Source organism: Mobula birostris, chromosome 5 (genome assembly GCF_030028105.1).
Source record: "Mobula birostris isolate sMobBir1 chromosome 5, sMobBir1.hap1, whole genome shotgun sequence".
Classification (NCBI taxonomy): Eukaryota; Metazoa; Chordata; class Chondrichthyes; order Myliobatiformes; family Myliobatidae; genus Mobula; species Mobula birostris.
The window spans coordinates 192,730,326-192,743,933 of NC_092374.1; the positions used below are offsets into that span (position 1 = coordinate 192,730,326).

General features: G+C 45.8%; 1 long non-coding RNA gene across 4 annotated transcripts in view; it reads left to right on the forward strand.

The window, feature by feature from the left end:
- Nucleotides 1–8,246, forward strand: part of LOC140198185 (uncharacterized) — a 16,676-nt gene extending 8,430 nt beyond the window's left edge. Inside the window, exon 3 of one of the 4 annotated variants that reach the window (XR_011886133.1) lies at nucleotides 5,832–8,246. This is a non-coding gene — a long non-coding RNA (uncharacterized lncRNA). Of the gene's footprint in view, nucleotides 1–110; nucleotides 1,556–3,969; nucleotides 4,193–5,831 lie in introns of those variants that run through there. The other 3 variants (XR_011886131.1, XR_011886130.1, XR_011886132.1) reach the window with 3 other exon arrangements.
- The last annotated feature ends 5,362 nt before the right edge of the window (nucleotides 8,247–13,608 follow it).

Genomic DNA, 13,608 nt, shown 5'->3' on the forward strand with positions numbered 1-13,608 from the left:
GAATTATGATGTAAAATTAAATGGAAAAGCGGGTTTTCACACAGTTTTGAGCATATGGTAGGAGTGCCAGAGCTGAGTGTAATAAGAATATTTAAAATATATTTCATCAGGTACATGGCTAGGAGAGGTCTAGAGGGAAATGTGCCAGAGAGAGAAAGAAGCGATGCGATGCTCTCAGGAAGAGTTCAAAATGCAAAGAAAATGTATTATCAAAGTATGTATATGTAACCATATGCCAGCTTGAGAATCCACGTATAGCAAAACTTGTCATGGTCCGGATCGGTTTCCCTTTAAATTTTCTTTGTTTGTGTTACGATCTGGACCGTTGACTCCTTGTTTCCCTTTAATTCCCTGTTTTCCTGTGCCCCTCGGGCTTAGTGATTAAAGGCAATTTACTTTCGACTGAACCTGCAGTTTATAAGTCTCCGATTTTCAGCCGTTCGGCGCGAGAGCACTGTGGAGCATTGACGAAGTGACTGAAGCTAGTATGAGCCAAAGCAATCTTGTCGGAGCCAACTAAGTTTCTTGCCGGAGCAAGCCAAGTCTCCTCCCCGAAGCATGTGCCAGCAAGACGCCTTCCCTTGCCAGAGCGGCTCCGTCAAAGTTAACCCGCCGGGGTGAGTCAAGAGCTCACCACTGCTTCGAGCAAACTTGCGACCAGCTAAAGAACTGTTTATCGTTGTGTGGTCTCGGTCTCCATGTCCTGTGTCGAAAAGGGGTCCCGGCCCTGAGCCCTGGAAGGGTCCTAACCCTGTGTCAAAAAGAGTCCCGACTCCGTCCCGTGTCCAAGGAAGAGCCCTGGCTCAGTGTTTCTTGTCCTCGCCTCCACAGGGTAGGCATGGCCATCTGCCGCTACCCTGAGTTGTGAACTGTCTCTTCGTACCCAAGTCCAAGTCCAGGTTTCGTGGAAAGCCCAAGCTCCGAGGTTCAAGTATCAAGTCCAAGCTCCGTTGTTCAACTATCCAGTCCAAGTCTGGGTCCCGAGTTCCATGTTCCAGTTCGAAGTTCAAGTCAGGGCTTTGTGTTCTCGTCCTGTGCAGGAGTTCCACGTCCAGTCCTGCAGCCACGTCTTGTCTTCACCTAGATCTGGGGTCCGAGTCCGAGACAAGATCCAGGTTCCGGGTCCCTGACCAGTCTCTGGCTCGGAGTCCTACCCATGCTCCTAGTTCCAAGCTCCTTGCCCTGGTCCCGCTTTCCTAGTCTTAGCACTAACCCAGACCCTGAGTCCCAGACTAAGTCAAGGGCCTGAGTCCAAGCCCATTACGCTTATTCCTGCTTCTGCTTTGCTCTCTCCTTAATTTCTCTCTGCTCTATCCTTGCGAAACGGCTTTCCTTGTAATTATTAATAAACTCTATTTAGTTAACCCTACAGAACCTGTTTCTGTCCTGTATTTGGGTCCACCCTTGCTCCACACTTATGACAAAAACATCAATTAAACCAATGAAAACTAAACATACACAAAGACAGACAAACTACTAATGTGCAAAAGAAGGCATACTGTACAGATGAGAAATGAGTAGTAATAACAATCAAGAGATAGATTAACAATACATAAGAAATGAACGAATAAATAAATAAATAATATTGATAATGTGTTAAGTCCGATCGAGTTTTGTGGAATCAGTTCAGCGTTAGCGTGAACTGTGCAGTTCCCCACGCGGATTCAGCAGCCTAAAAAGTATGCTGCTACTAGTACCGCTGGCCTGGTCGTGACGTACGTTGAAGAAAGGGTCACGATGTGCTGGCCTTCTCAGTAACGAAGCAGCTAACGTGCCAGCTGTAAGCTCAGGGTTGTATTCCCCCTGCTCTCTGTAAGGAATTTGTCCGTTTATCTGTCATCAAGTGGGTTTTATGCAGGGGCTCCGCTTTCCTCGCACATTCCAAAGACGCACGAGTTTGGGCTGGTGAAGTGCGGGACCCTATGGTGAAGTGGAAAGCGCAGCGACACTTACGGGATGGCCAGCACAATTCTCGCTGTTTTGTTCTGACGGAAACGACGCTTTTCACTGTATCAAGCAACACATATCAAAGTTGCTGGTGAACGCAGCAGGCCAGGCAGCATCTCTAGGAAGAGGTACAGTCGACGTTTCAGGCCGAGACCCTTCGTCAGGACTAACTGAAGGAAACGTTTCTGTTCACTGTATGTTTCGATGTATCTGTGACAAATAAAGCTTACTTTTAATATGCAGGAAGTTTAAATTTAACTGGTTTGGATAGTTGCCATTGAATGTCTGCGTAATGCTCACTGTTTTAATCATGAGCATTGGGCAGATACTCATTTCTCTTCTCTCTAAGCCGGAAGCGAGGGCTAATGGAATTATTAGGAGCCAGTCATGCGGCCACATTGTCACCCGTTAATCCTATAGATGCGATAGAATTAGAGCACACATAGAACGACTGGAACTCACGCTTGGGGGAGATTTGGATAGCAATCCAGGGTCGGTGTCAACAACGGAAACGGGCGAAGCCGCTATCCGATTGACCACTGAAGGTCTGAAAGTATTGAAACCCGATCAGGAAACTGTTAATCCATTGATTGACAGAATGGGTAATGCGTCACGACGGCAGGTCTGCAAGGAATGTTCCAACGGGGTGTCGGTGCGGGTAAGGAGAGGTATTCTCCTACTAGCATTGCACCAGGCACCAGACTGGATTACTAACAAATGCCTCCAGGAATGGAGTAAGAATACTCAGGCTAGCCGGAGATATTATATTGTGGCCACTTCATTAAACATGCTGGGGTAGACCGAAACTAAGACTTCGCTCCAGACCTATATAGCGAGGTCTGAGAGAGGACTGTAGATACCATCACAGACTCCACCTAAGCATGCCACCGTTAAGGCTAGTACATCAGTTGGAATGCGGTGGAACAAATGTCATAAACATGTATATGCTGTGACGGTCCAGCGGAAATGTTAACAACGTTTGTGGGAGACTGTAGGTGCACCAATCATAATAAGAGTAAGCCAGCCGATCTGACCGCAGGGAATCATTATGTAAATACACCTTTAGCATCATGAGAAGGAAATAAGTTGCTCACTCGCCGATCACAAGGGTTCACCACTTTTATTAATTTAAGGAAAACAATGATTACACCAGCGTCACAATGGCGGGGCATTGGGAGCAAGGGTGGACCCAAATGCAAGACACGTCTTGTGAAGTTGTTTAAATTTAGTTTATTTTTCGATACCAGGAGAGCTAGGCAGGAGCAGGAGTAGCGAACTGGACAAGGACTGAGGACTATGACTAGGCTGGGAACAAGGGTCTGGGCTAGGACTCGGAATCGGCTCCCAGAACTATAGGAGACATGAAGAGGCTAGGGTATGGACTCCGAGCCCGAGACTGGGCATGGACCCAGTACCTGGGTCTTGCCTCAGGCTCGGACCCCAGAACCAGGCATGGGCATGACATGGGCTAGGGAGAGGAGGAACATGGGAACACAGAGCCTCGGTCTCGGAAGGGCAGGCACATGGAACCATGGACACATACACAGAACACAGAGTCGGGAACCCTCCTTGGGTACAGGACATAGGGCCGGGACTCACACACGGAGCAGGGAGCCGGGACCCCTCCTTGGGTACAGGGCATAGGGCCGGGACACATGACTCCCCGCGGGGCAACGGCAAGACGGCCTGACTTACCCCATGGAGGCGAGGACAGGACAAGACATGACTTCCCGCGGGGCAACGGCAAGATGGCCTGACTTACCCCACGGAGGCGAGGACAAGACAAGACAAGACCAACACGAATGAACACCAGACAATACCTATCTAGCTCCGGCGATGGAACTAGACCGAAGTGCAGGCGGGTGCTGAAGACGAGGGCTAGAGGCGAGAGGGGCAGGGAAGGGATTCAGACAAGGGGGTAGGACAGGAATCACAGACCACAACTAATGGAGAAGCACAGCCGTTGGCCCTGCGATCCTGAACTGAATGGTCGCTACTCGCTCATCGCTTTTTCTGTTCCAGGGTCCGTGCTGTTTCTGATCAGTCTGCTGTTGTTACCCGATGCGAAGAAAGTCGTTATGTGCCGGGTCAGCTTTGATTCCCCGCACACTTGCAGATGCGCGAATTTACCAACTTGCTCGGAGAGTCGCTGCTGCACCGAAATCAGAAAGTTTTACTTTTGCTTCTACGACTGCTGAAAGCATCGGTTCCTTCAGCCCTGTGGGTCGTCGTTCTGCCCGTGGACGGGGATTATTACACCTGTGCATATTTCATGCCAAGCAACGCGACGGTCGACAGTCATGTTTGCGCATTGTCATGTTCTTCTAGTCCCGACTTAATCCTACCTCGTCTACGCAACCTTTGCTTTCAATCACGGGTGAGTGAATTCAGATAACATTTAGTAACTGTGGCAGAATACAGGTAATTAGAACTTTAGGCCGTGATTTAACCCGGAATCTTTAACGTCCCGCTGAGTGTCCATGTTTTCCAAAGGGCGGGTATGTTCGAAATATCCAGCGTAAAATCTGTGCTGCGTCTCAAGCAGATACCCTAATAAACTCCGTCCCACGGCTAAAATTTGCCTTCCTAAGTTTGGACACGTCTGTATCGGATGCTTCTCCCTCACAATTTTGGCTGGTTCAATATGTGGAAAGTAACGGTGCAATTACATATAATCAAATTTAGGGGCGGCACGGTAGCGGAGCGGTTAGCATAACAGTATGACCGGCGACCCGATTTCAGCTCCGCGGCTGTCTGCAAGGAATTTGTCCGTTCTCCCCGTGACTGGTTGCTTCTCACATTCCGAAGATGTACGGGTTAGAAAGTTAATTGGGTGTATTGCGTGACGTGGGCTCTTTGGGCCTGGAAGTACCTGTTGCCTTACTGTATCCATAAATAAAATAGCACCGCTTGGACACTAAATTCTTAATGTACTCAACAGAGTAGGTGTAGAAATCACGTTTCTCTTGCTGGGGACCTAAAACCAGGGTGTCCTACTCAAATGAAGGGGTATTCTATTCGGAGCCAAACTGAGAAGAAACTTCTTCTCCCGTAGAGCTGGGGAGACTAACAATTTTTGGAGTATCACAGAAATCTCCAGGCAGAATAGGGTCATATAATGCTACATCGTAGAAGCAGGACATTCGGCCCATCTAGTCCATACCAAACTATTATTTTGCTCCGTCCAATCGACCTGCACCTGGTCCGTAGCCCTCCGTTCTCCTCCCATAATGTACTTATCCAAACTTCTCGTAAATAGTGAAATCGACCTGCATCCACCCCTTCTCAGGCAGCTTGTTCTATACTCTCATCGCCCTCTGGGTAAAGAAGTTCTTTCTCATGTTTTTCCTGAACATTTCATTCTCTCCCCTTTAACCCAGGATCTCTACTTTTAGTCTCACCCTACCTCAGCTGCAAAAGCCTGCTTGCATTCAATTCTCCTCTCATTCTTCTACGTTCCAAGGAGTAAAGCCGTAACCTATTCATCCTACTTACATGAAAGAATACAGGGAAAATTTACAAGGATATTTTACCGGAACTTGAAGACCTGGAGATTGTAAATTTTCTCTGCACTCTTTCCTGTAGGTAGCTGACCAGAAAAGCACACAATAAGGCAAAGGAATTTTAATTTTAAAATCCCTGCTTTCGTTTGAAATCTGCAATAAAGCAGGTTCGTTGGAAAAGCTCAGCTGGTCAGACAGCGTCTATAGGGAAAGAAAATTTCTACTCTTCAGGTGGCGAAATATTCACCAGATCGAGTATAGGTTAATTGAAGACAGAGACGCCAGAGTAAAAGACCAGCAACGAACGTATTGACGGATAGGTTGGCTCCAGCGACAGAATGGCTTGCTGTTTCTCATGATACGATGCTTTTATCCTTACAGATGTTCGGTGGTGTTCTACTGATTTCAACGTTGCTGTTGCTGGTAATTTTGCAGTTTTTACCTGAGTTTATTTGTTGTGACGAGAGGTGAAATACGATGGAGAGATAGAAATGGAAGTCACTGGGGAACAGCGCCGAGAAAAATGAACGTGACATCAAATGTCGAAACCCGTCCATCCGAAGGTGGACCAATCGAACTGAAGTGAAGAACTTGATAAGACAGGGACGGCCTTGTTGCCACCACAACTCTCAACAAAGCACAACCCCTCTTCCACCTCGAAACAACAAGAGACACAATAATCCCATAAGACCATAAGGCATAGAAGCCAATTTAGGCCATTCGGTCCAGCGAGCTGCTCCATCGTTCCATCATGTCTGATTTTTATCCCCCTCGGCTCCATTCTCCTTCCTACCACAGTTAACTTTGACGCCCTTACTAATCAGGAACCTCCGCTTTAAATATACTCAATGATTGACTTTCACAGCTGTCGGTGGCAGGGAGTTCCACAGGTTCACTAACCTCTGTCTAAAGAAATTCTTCCTTGCTCTGTTCTAAGGAGAAGCCTATTTAGTCGGTGTGCCCTTTGGTCACAGATCGCCCAATTATGGGAAAGATCAGCTCCACGTCCACCCTATCTAAGCCTTTCCTTTTTCAATCGGTTGCATTGATACCTACCCCCCCCCCCCCACCATCGTTTGCCCTGCTCCATACAATACAGGCCCAAAGCCGTCAAACCCGCCCCATAAATTAACCCTTTCATTCCCAGAATGATTCTCGTGAATCTCCTCTGCATCCTCTGAACAGATCCTTTCCGAGATAAGCGGGCCAGGCCTGCTCACAATCCGCTAAGTTCGGCCTGACAAATGCCTTATGAAGCCTCAGCACTGAATAGGTCCCATTTACATCGGTTCACAGACTGGTTGATAGTTACTATCAGACGCAGGTCCCGGAAAGTGAACCGGAGTCGTGACGAAGCTGTTGATTCCATGAATACAAAGAAAATACCGAAATCCTTTTTTTTTCAAAAATGTCCGCTTGAATATTTACCCAAAGGAAAATACGGCAAATCAAAATTGTTCATGCAGTCTAACATGAATAAATACATTTCGTTGTTAGATAGCTTGTTTCTAACAATGTCAAATTTTATAATAACATAACAAGTTTTAAAATAATGTACGAAATCTTATAGTAATATTGTCGTAACACCCCAAAGCAATTGCCTAATCGACACAGATCATGACAAAATGGGAAATGTGTCTTTACTTATCAGATTAATTTTATTTAAAATAGGCCTCGAAATCTAACTGTCAAACATTTATTCTTTAAGCATATCTCTGAATTATTACTTACAAAGATAATACAGCATAGAACATCAAATATAGAACAGTACAGCGCAGGAACAGGCCATTCGATCCACAATGTTGTGCTGAACGAGCTAGGAAGTAAATCAAAGACACCCAAACACTAATCCATCCTACCTACATATCTCTCCATCTTCTTTACGTCCATGTGTCTATCTAAACGTCTCTTACAAGCCTCTAATATATTTTCCTCTACCACTATACCAGGCAGCGCATTCCAGGCATCCATGACTCTGAGTACAAAACTTACCTCTCACCTTCTCCTTGAACCTACCCTCTTCACTTTCGATTAATATACTCTGGTATTAGAAATTTCAAAATTGGAAACAGATATTTCTTGTCTAACCTATCTATGCTTCCGATAATCTTATAAACCTCAGCCTCTGCTGCCCAAAAGAAAACAGCCCATGTTTATCCAGACTCTCACGATAGCATATGCCCTCTAAACCAGGCAGCACCCTTATAAGCCTTTTGTGCTCTCTTTCCAAAGCCCCAATACCCTTCCTAAAGTAGAGCGAACAGAACTGTATGCAACGCTCCAATAAGGCCTAACTAGAGATTTATAAAGTTATAACATAACCACTTGACTTTTGAATTCAATGCCTCGACGAATAAAAACAAGCATTCCATAAGCACTTAACCACTTATCTTTGATGTAACTTATTTGACTAATCCATTATAGAAATACACAAGGGATATTTGCCCGCAGAACTGCCGCTCACTGGACTTTACAGTATTTTTTTTTGTTTATCGCACCATTCTCCATAAGCTCTAGAGACTGATGTGCGTGACTATACTAGATCAGCAGTTTCTGACATACTCAAAACACCTAACAGTCATTCCATGGGCAAAGTCACGTAGATCATATTTCTTCCCCATTTTGATGTTTCTTCTGAACGAGAACTGAACCTCCTGACAACGTCCGCGTTCTTTTATGCATCGAGTTGCTGTACCATGATGGGCTGATTAGATCTTTGCATAACGAGCAGCTGTTATAGATACACCTATTGAAGCGGCCAACGAGTGCATTTCCTTTCATTAAATGTTTGATCCATAACAGAATAAAAAATTACTTTAATCGCATCACTGGACAATGATAGCAATTCTAGCTCTTAATCGTCTGCTTGTATTGTGATCAAAACATATCATTTAATTGCGAGACTGAACTATCATGGGGTGCGTGCATAATCAAATTTCCAATACATTGCACTAAGTGCTTCTGCTAATTATTTATTTCATTATAGAGAATGTGTTTTCATTCGTCTATTCAATTAACGAAAACTTTAAGTATGTGTCTGTGAACATTCCTGAACGACAGTGCATTCGGTTTTGTTAATTGCCTTTCCATCAGTAATAGGAGTGGGAAGTTATGGTCGAGCTGATAAATATGGATTTCCGAATCTATCAGTCACAAAATAGGATTATCACCAATACTGGGGAAAGTGCTGCTGTAACAAGGAATGGAGTTCGTCTCTGCAACAAAAATACCGTATACACAAAAATACTCTGCAGATGCTGGGTTCAAAGCAACACTCACAACGCGCTGGAGGAACTCAGCAGGTCAGGCAGCATCCGTAGAAATGCTCAGTCAACGTTTCGGGCCGGAACCCTTCACACCTAGGCTGAGGGGGAAGTGGCGGAGGCCGTATGAAGAAGGTGGGAGGAGGGAGGGAAGGAGAAAGCTGGAAGGTTCCAGGTGAAAAAACCAGTAAGGGGAAAGCTAACGGGGTGGGGGAAGGGATACAGGGAGGGGATAGGCAGGAAAGGTGAAGAAGGAAAGAGGCAAACCCAATGAGCAGTAGAAGGAGGCGGAACCAAAAGGGAAGTTGGAGGCAGTTGGGGGAGGGAGCAGAGAGAAACTGGGATAGGGGAAGGAAGGGGGAGGGAATTGCCGGAAGTTGGTGAATTCGATTTTAATACTAAGGGGCTGGAGACTACCCAGACGGTATATGAGGTGTTGCTCCTCCAACCTGAGTTTGGCCTCATCATAGCAGTAGAGGAGGCTATGTATGAACATATCCGTATGGGAATGTGAAGCAGAGTAGAAGTGGGTGGTAAGCGGGAGATCCTGTCTGTTGTGGTGGACGGAGGGGAGGTGCTCGACAAAGCGGTCCCCCAATCTGCGTTGGGTTTCAGTGATGTACAGGAGGCCGCACAGGGAGCACCGGATGCAATAGATGACCCCAACAGCCTCACAAATGAAGTGTTGCCTCACCTGGAAGGACTGTTTGGGGCCCTGAATGGAGGCAAATGAGGAGGTGTAGGGACATGTGCAGCACTTATGCTTACAGGGATAAGTGCCGGGTGGGAGATCCGTGGGGAGGGACGTATGGACCAGGGAGTCGCAGAGGGAACGATCCCTGTGAAAAGCGGAGAGGGGTGGAGAGGGAGAGATGTGCTTAGTGGTGGGGTCCTGTTAAAGGTGGCGGAAGTTGCGGAGGATAATGTGCTGGATCCAGCGGCCCGTAGGGTGGCAGGTGTGGACAAGGGGAACTCTGTCCCAGTTGTTGTGACGGGAGGACGGTGTGAGGGCCGAAGTGCGGGAAATGGAGGAGATGCGGGTGAGGCATCATTGATGACGGCAGAAGGGAAACCACGATCCTTAAAGAAAAAGGACATCTGAGATGTCCTGGAACGGAAAGCATCATCCTGGGAGCAGATGTGGCGGAGACAGAGGAAATGGGTATAGGGTATGCCATTTTTGCATGTGGCAGGGTGGGGAGAGGTATAGTCCATAAGACCATAAGACCATAAGACAAAGGAGCAGAAGTCGGCCATTCGGCCCATCGAGTCTGCTCCGCCATTTTATCATGAGCTGATCCATTTTATCCTATTTAGTCCCACTGTCCCGCCTTCTCACCATAACCTTTGATGTCCTGGCTATTCAGATACCTATCAATCTCTGCCTTAAATACGTCCTATGACTTGGCCTCCACTGCTGCCCGTGGCAACAAATTCCATAGATTCACCACCCTCTGACTAAAAAAATTTCTTCGCATTTCTGTTCTGAAAGGGCGCCCTTCAATCCTGAAGTCATGCCCTCTCGTACTAGACTCCCCCATCATGGGAAACAACTTTGCCACATCCACTCTGTCCATGCCCTTTAACATTCGAAATGTTTCTATGAGGTCTCCCCTCATTCTTCTAAACTCCAAGGAATACAGTCCAAAAGCGGACAAACGTTCCTCATATGTTAACCCTCTCATTCCCGGAATCATTCTCGTGAATCTTCTCTGTACCCTCTCCAACGTCAGCACATCCTTTCTTAAATAAGGAGACCAAAACTGCCCACAGTACTCCAAGTGAGGTCTCACCAGCGCCTTATAGAGCCTCAACATCATATCCCTGCTCCTATACTCTATTCGTCTAGAAATGAATGCCAACATTGCATTCACTTTCTTCACTACTGACTCAACCTGGAGGTTAACTTTAAGGGAATCCTGTACAAGGACTCCCAAGTCCCGTTGCATCTCAGAACTTTGAATTCTTTCCTCATTTAAATAATAGTCTGCCCGTTTATTTTTTCTGCCGAGGTAGTTATGAGAGTCTGTGGGCTTATAGAAGATGTCAGTGGACAGTCTGTCTCTGGAGATGGAAACAGAGAGATGGATAAAGGAGAGAAAAGTGTCCGAGCTGGACCAAGTGAATTTAAGGGCTGGGTGGAAGTTTGAAGTAAAGTCGATGGAATTGGTGAGCTCAGCATGGGTGCAGGAAGCAGAACCAATGTAATCGTCAATGTACCAAAGGAAAAGTTGGGGAGCAATACAAGTTTAGGTTTGGAGCATAGACTGTTCCACATAACCAACGAAGAGGCAGGCATAGTTTGGGCCCATGCGAGTGCCCATAGCTACACCCGTGGTCTGAAGAAAGTAGGAAGAACCAAAAGAGAAGTTATTGTGTGTGAGTACCAGTTCCGCGAACTGGAGGAGGGTAGTGGTGGTGAGGAACTAGGGAGGTCTATTGTCCAGAAAGTAGCCGAGAACTTTGAGGCCTTCTTGATGCGGAATGAAAGTGTATAAGGATTGGACATCCATAGTGAAAATGAAGCGGTAGAGACTGGGGAAATAGATGCTATTGAAGAGATGGAGGGCATGGCATGTTTCCTGGATGTAGCTGGGGAGGGACTGAACTATGGGTGACACAATAGCGTCCAGGTAGGCAGATACAAGTTCGGTGGGCAGGAACAGGCAGAAGCTATGGGTCAACCGGGACAGTCAGGCTTATGAATCTTGGGGAGGAGGTAAAACAGAGCAGTGTGTGGTGTGGGAATTATGAGTTCTGCTGGTGACGATGGAAGGTCTCTGGAGATGATAAGGGCGAAGATGATACGGGAGACAATGGTTTGATGTTTTTTGGTGGGGTCCTGTTCCAGGGGTAAGGAAGAGGAGGTAAACTCTGTAAACCCTAGGGGCTGTTCTGTGTGAAAATGGCAGGTGATCAGCATTTTCTGAGACCTTTAAACCGCCCTGTCTGGCAAAAACAATCATTCCACAAAGTTACTGAGATCACATTTCTTCCTCGTTCTGACGTTTGTCCTGAACAGTAATTGAACCTTTAGGCCATGGCTGCATATTTTTATGTATTGAGTTGCTGACATGAGATTGACTGATTCGATATTTTCATTAACAAGCTGGTGTACAAGTGTATCTAATAAAATGGCCACTGGGCACGTATATGTGCAATTGTTAAGTGGATTTTTCAGTAATAGTGCTTCATTATCTTTCTAGAAGCTTCTTAGTTTCTCTAGAGCAGTTGTCACGCCTCTTGAATCCGGCCATTTTACAAGATAATTGTTAACTCTAGAAATTTGTTATCTTTTTAGTCTGAGCTAATTTTTGTGTAAGGTGATCACAACATTTTTGTTGTGGGTGGTATAGAGCAGTGTATATGGACATGATAATAAATTTACTTTAAAGTTTTTCATTCAGTTTCTTTTCCTAAAATATACTTAACTCACCCTATTGAGATGTTCATCACAGTCAAGATTTTTGAAACAGCTTGTAGTGTTCTCGTGCAGTGTATTCAAACTGTGACTAAACACCAAGTTAAACCGGAGCCAATGAAGACAGAGTTGTAGTAAGGTTAACTATTTACTGTGCACCCTTCTACATTAACATCGTATGGTGAAAACTGTTGATAAAAACATACAAAATATACAGCGTCTGTTTCATTCTGGAGTCCACGCCCGCTCTCTTCTTTTAGCGAGAGTCTGCAGCCGTCCCGAGTAGGGTGTGAGGGGGTCGCGTCAAACCGCCGCCGGGGCTGAGCGCACCCCGCGTCTGAAATTGAAAAACCGACACACGCGCCTCTTCCTTTAACAGAAACTGCGTTAATATTTTTACTTCAAATACTTTCTTACGAACTTACGGCGTTGCTTCTATAATGTTTCTTTGTGGGCAGACACGGAGCTCTTCACGATTATGCTGCAGGCATAGCACCCACTTTCTCACATTCTCCGAACCGTAAGTTACACATAAGACGCGGGGAAACTAGAGGTGACGTCATCACATGCCACGATATACTATAGACAATGAATTTACCTTTGTTAAACTGTAACATAGTTATCAACCTTTAATTTTATCTAGAAAATAGTTGCAAACAAATCATTTAAAGCGTAAACCCAACAAAGTCAATAAATGCCTTAAGGGCAACACACAGCTGCTTTAACAACAGCACGGTAGCATAGTGAATACCACAAAACTTGACAGTACCAGCAACCTGGGTTCAGTCTCCACTTCTACCTGTAAGGACTTTGTATATTCTCCCCGTGACAGTGCGGGTTTCCTCTAGGTGATCTGGTTTCCCTCCACAGTCCAATGAATTACTGGTTGGACGGTTAAATAATCACTGTAAATAGTCCTGTGATCAGGCGAGGATTAAATTGCGGGATCGTAAAGCAGCGTGGCTTGGAGAGCTGGAAGGACCTACTCCATGCTGTATCTCAATAAATAAATGAATTCCCCTCTGCCATCAAATTTCTGAATGGACAATTAACTTACGTGCACTAATTACCCCACTATTTTTTCTCTCTTTTTTGTACTATTGTATTTATTATATTCTGCGTGTATATCTATCTATCTTTCTATCTATTGTCATGTGTGACGCCCAGCAGAGGTACCGGACTGATGATGCTAATGAGAGAGTTAAGAAAGACAATGGGGAAACATTCAAAATGCTAATAACAAAGAGAGGGATTAACGGGAAAGAAACACAATTCAGCTATTGACAGACCGGTTGCTTTGAACCTGAACTGTTTGAAGTTTGATGGACAGATGATACCCCAGCAAGGGGAATAAAAGGAGCAGGTTTGCGAAGACACGGGACACACCACGAGACCCTGGGAAGAGCAGTGTGCCGCAACAAGTTGATGGATGTTTGGAGGTCCGGTTCGCGGAAACCGACCAGAGGCTCACAGA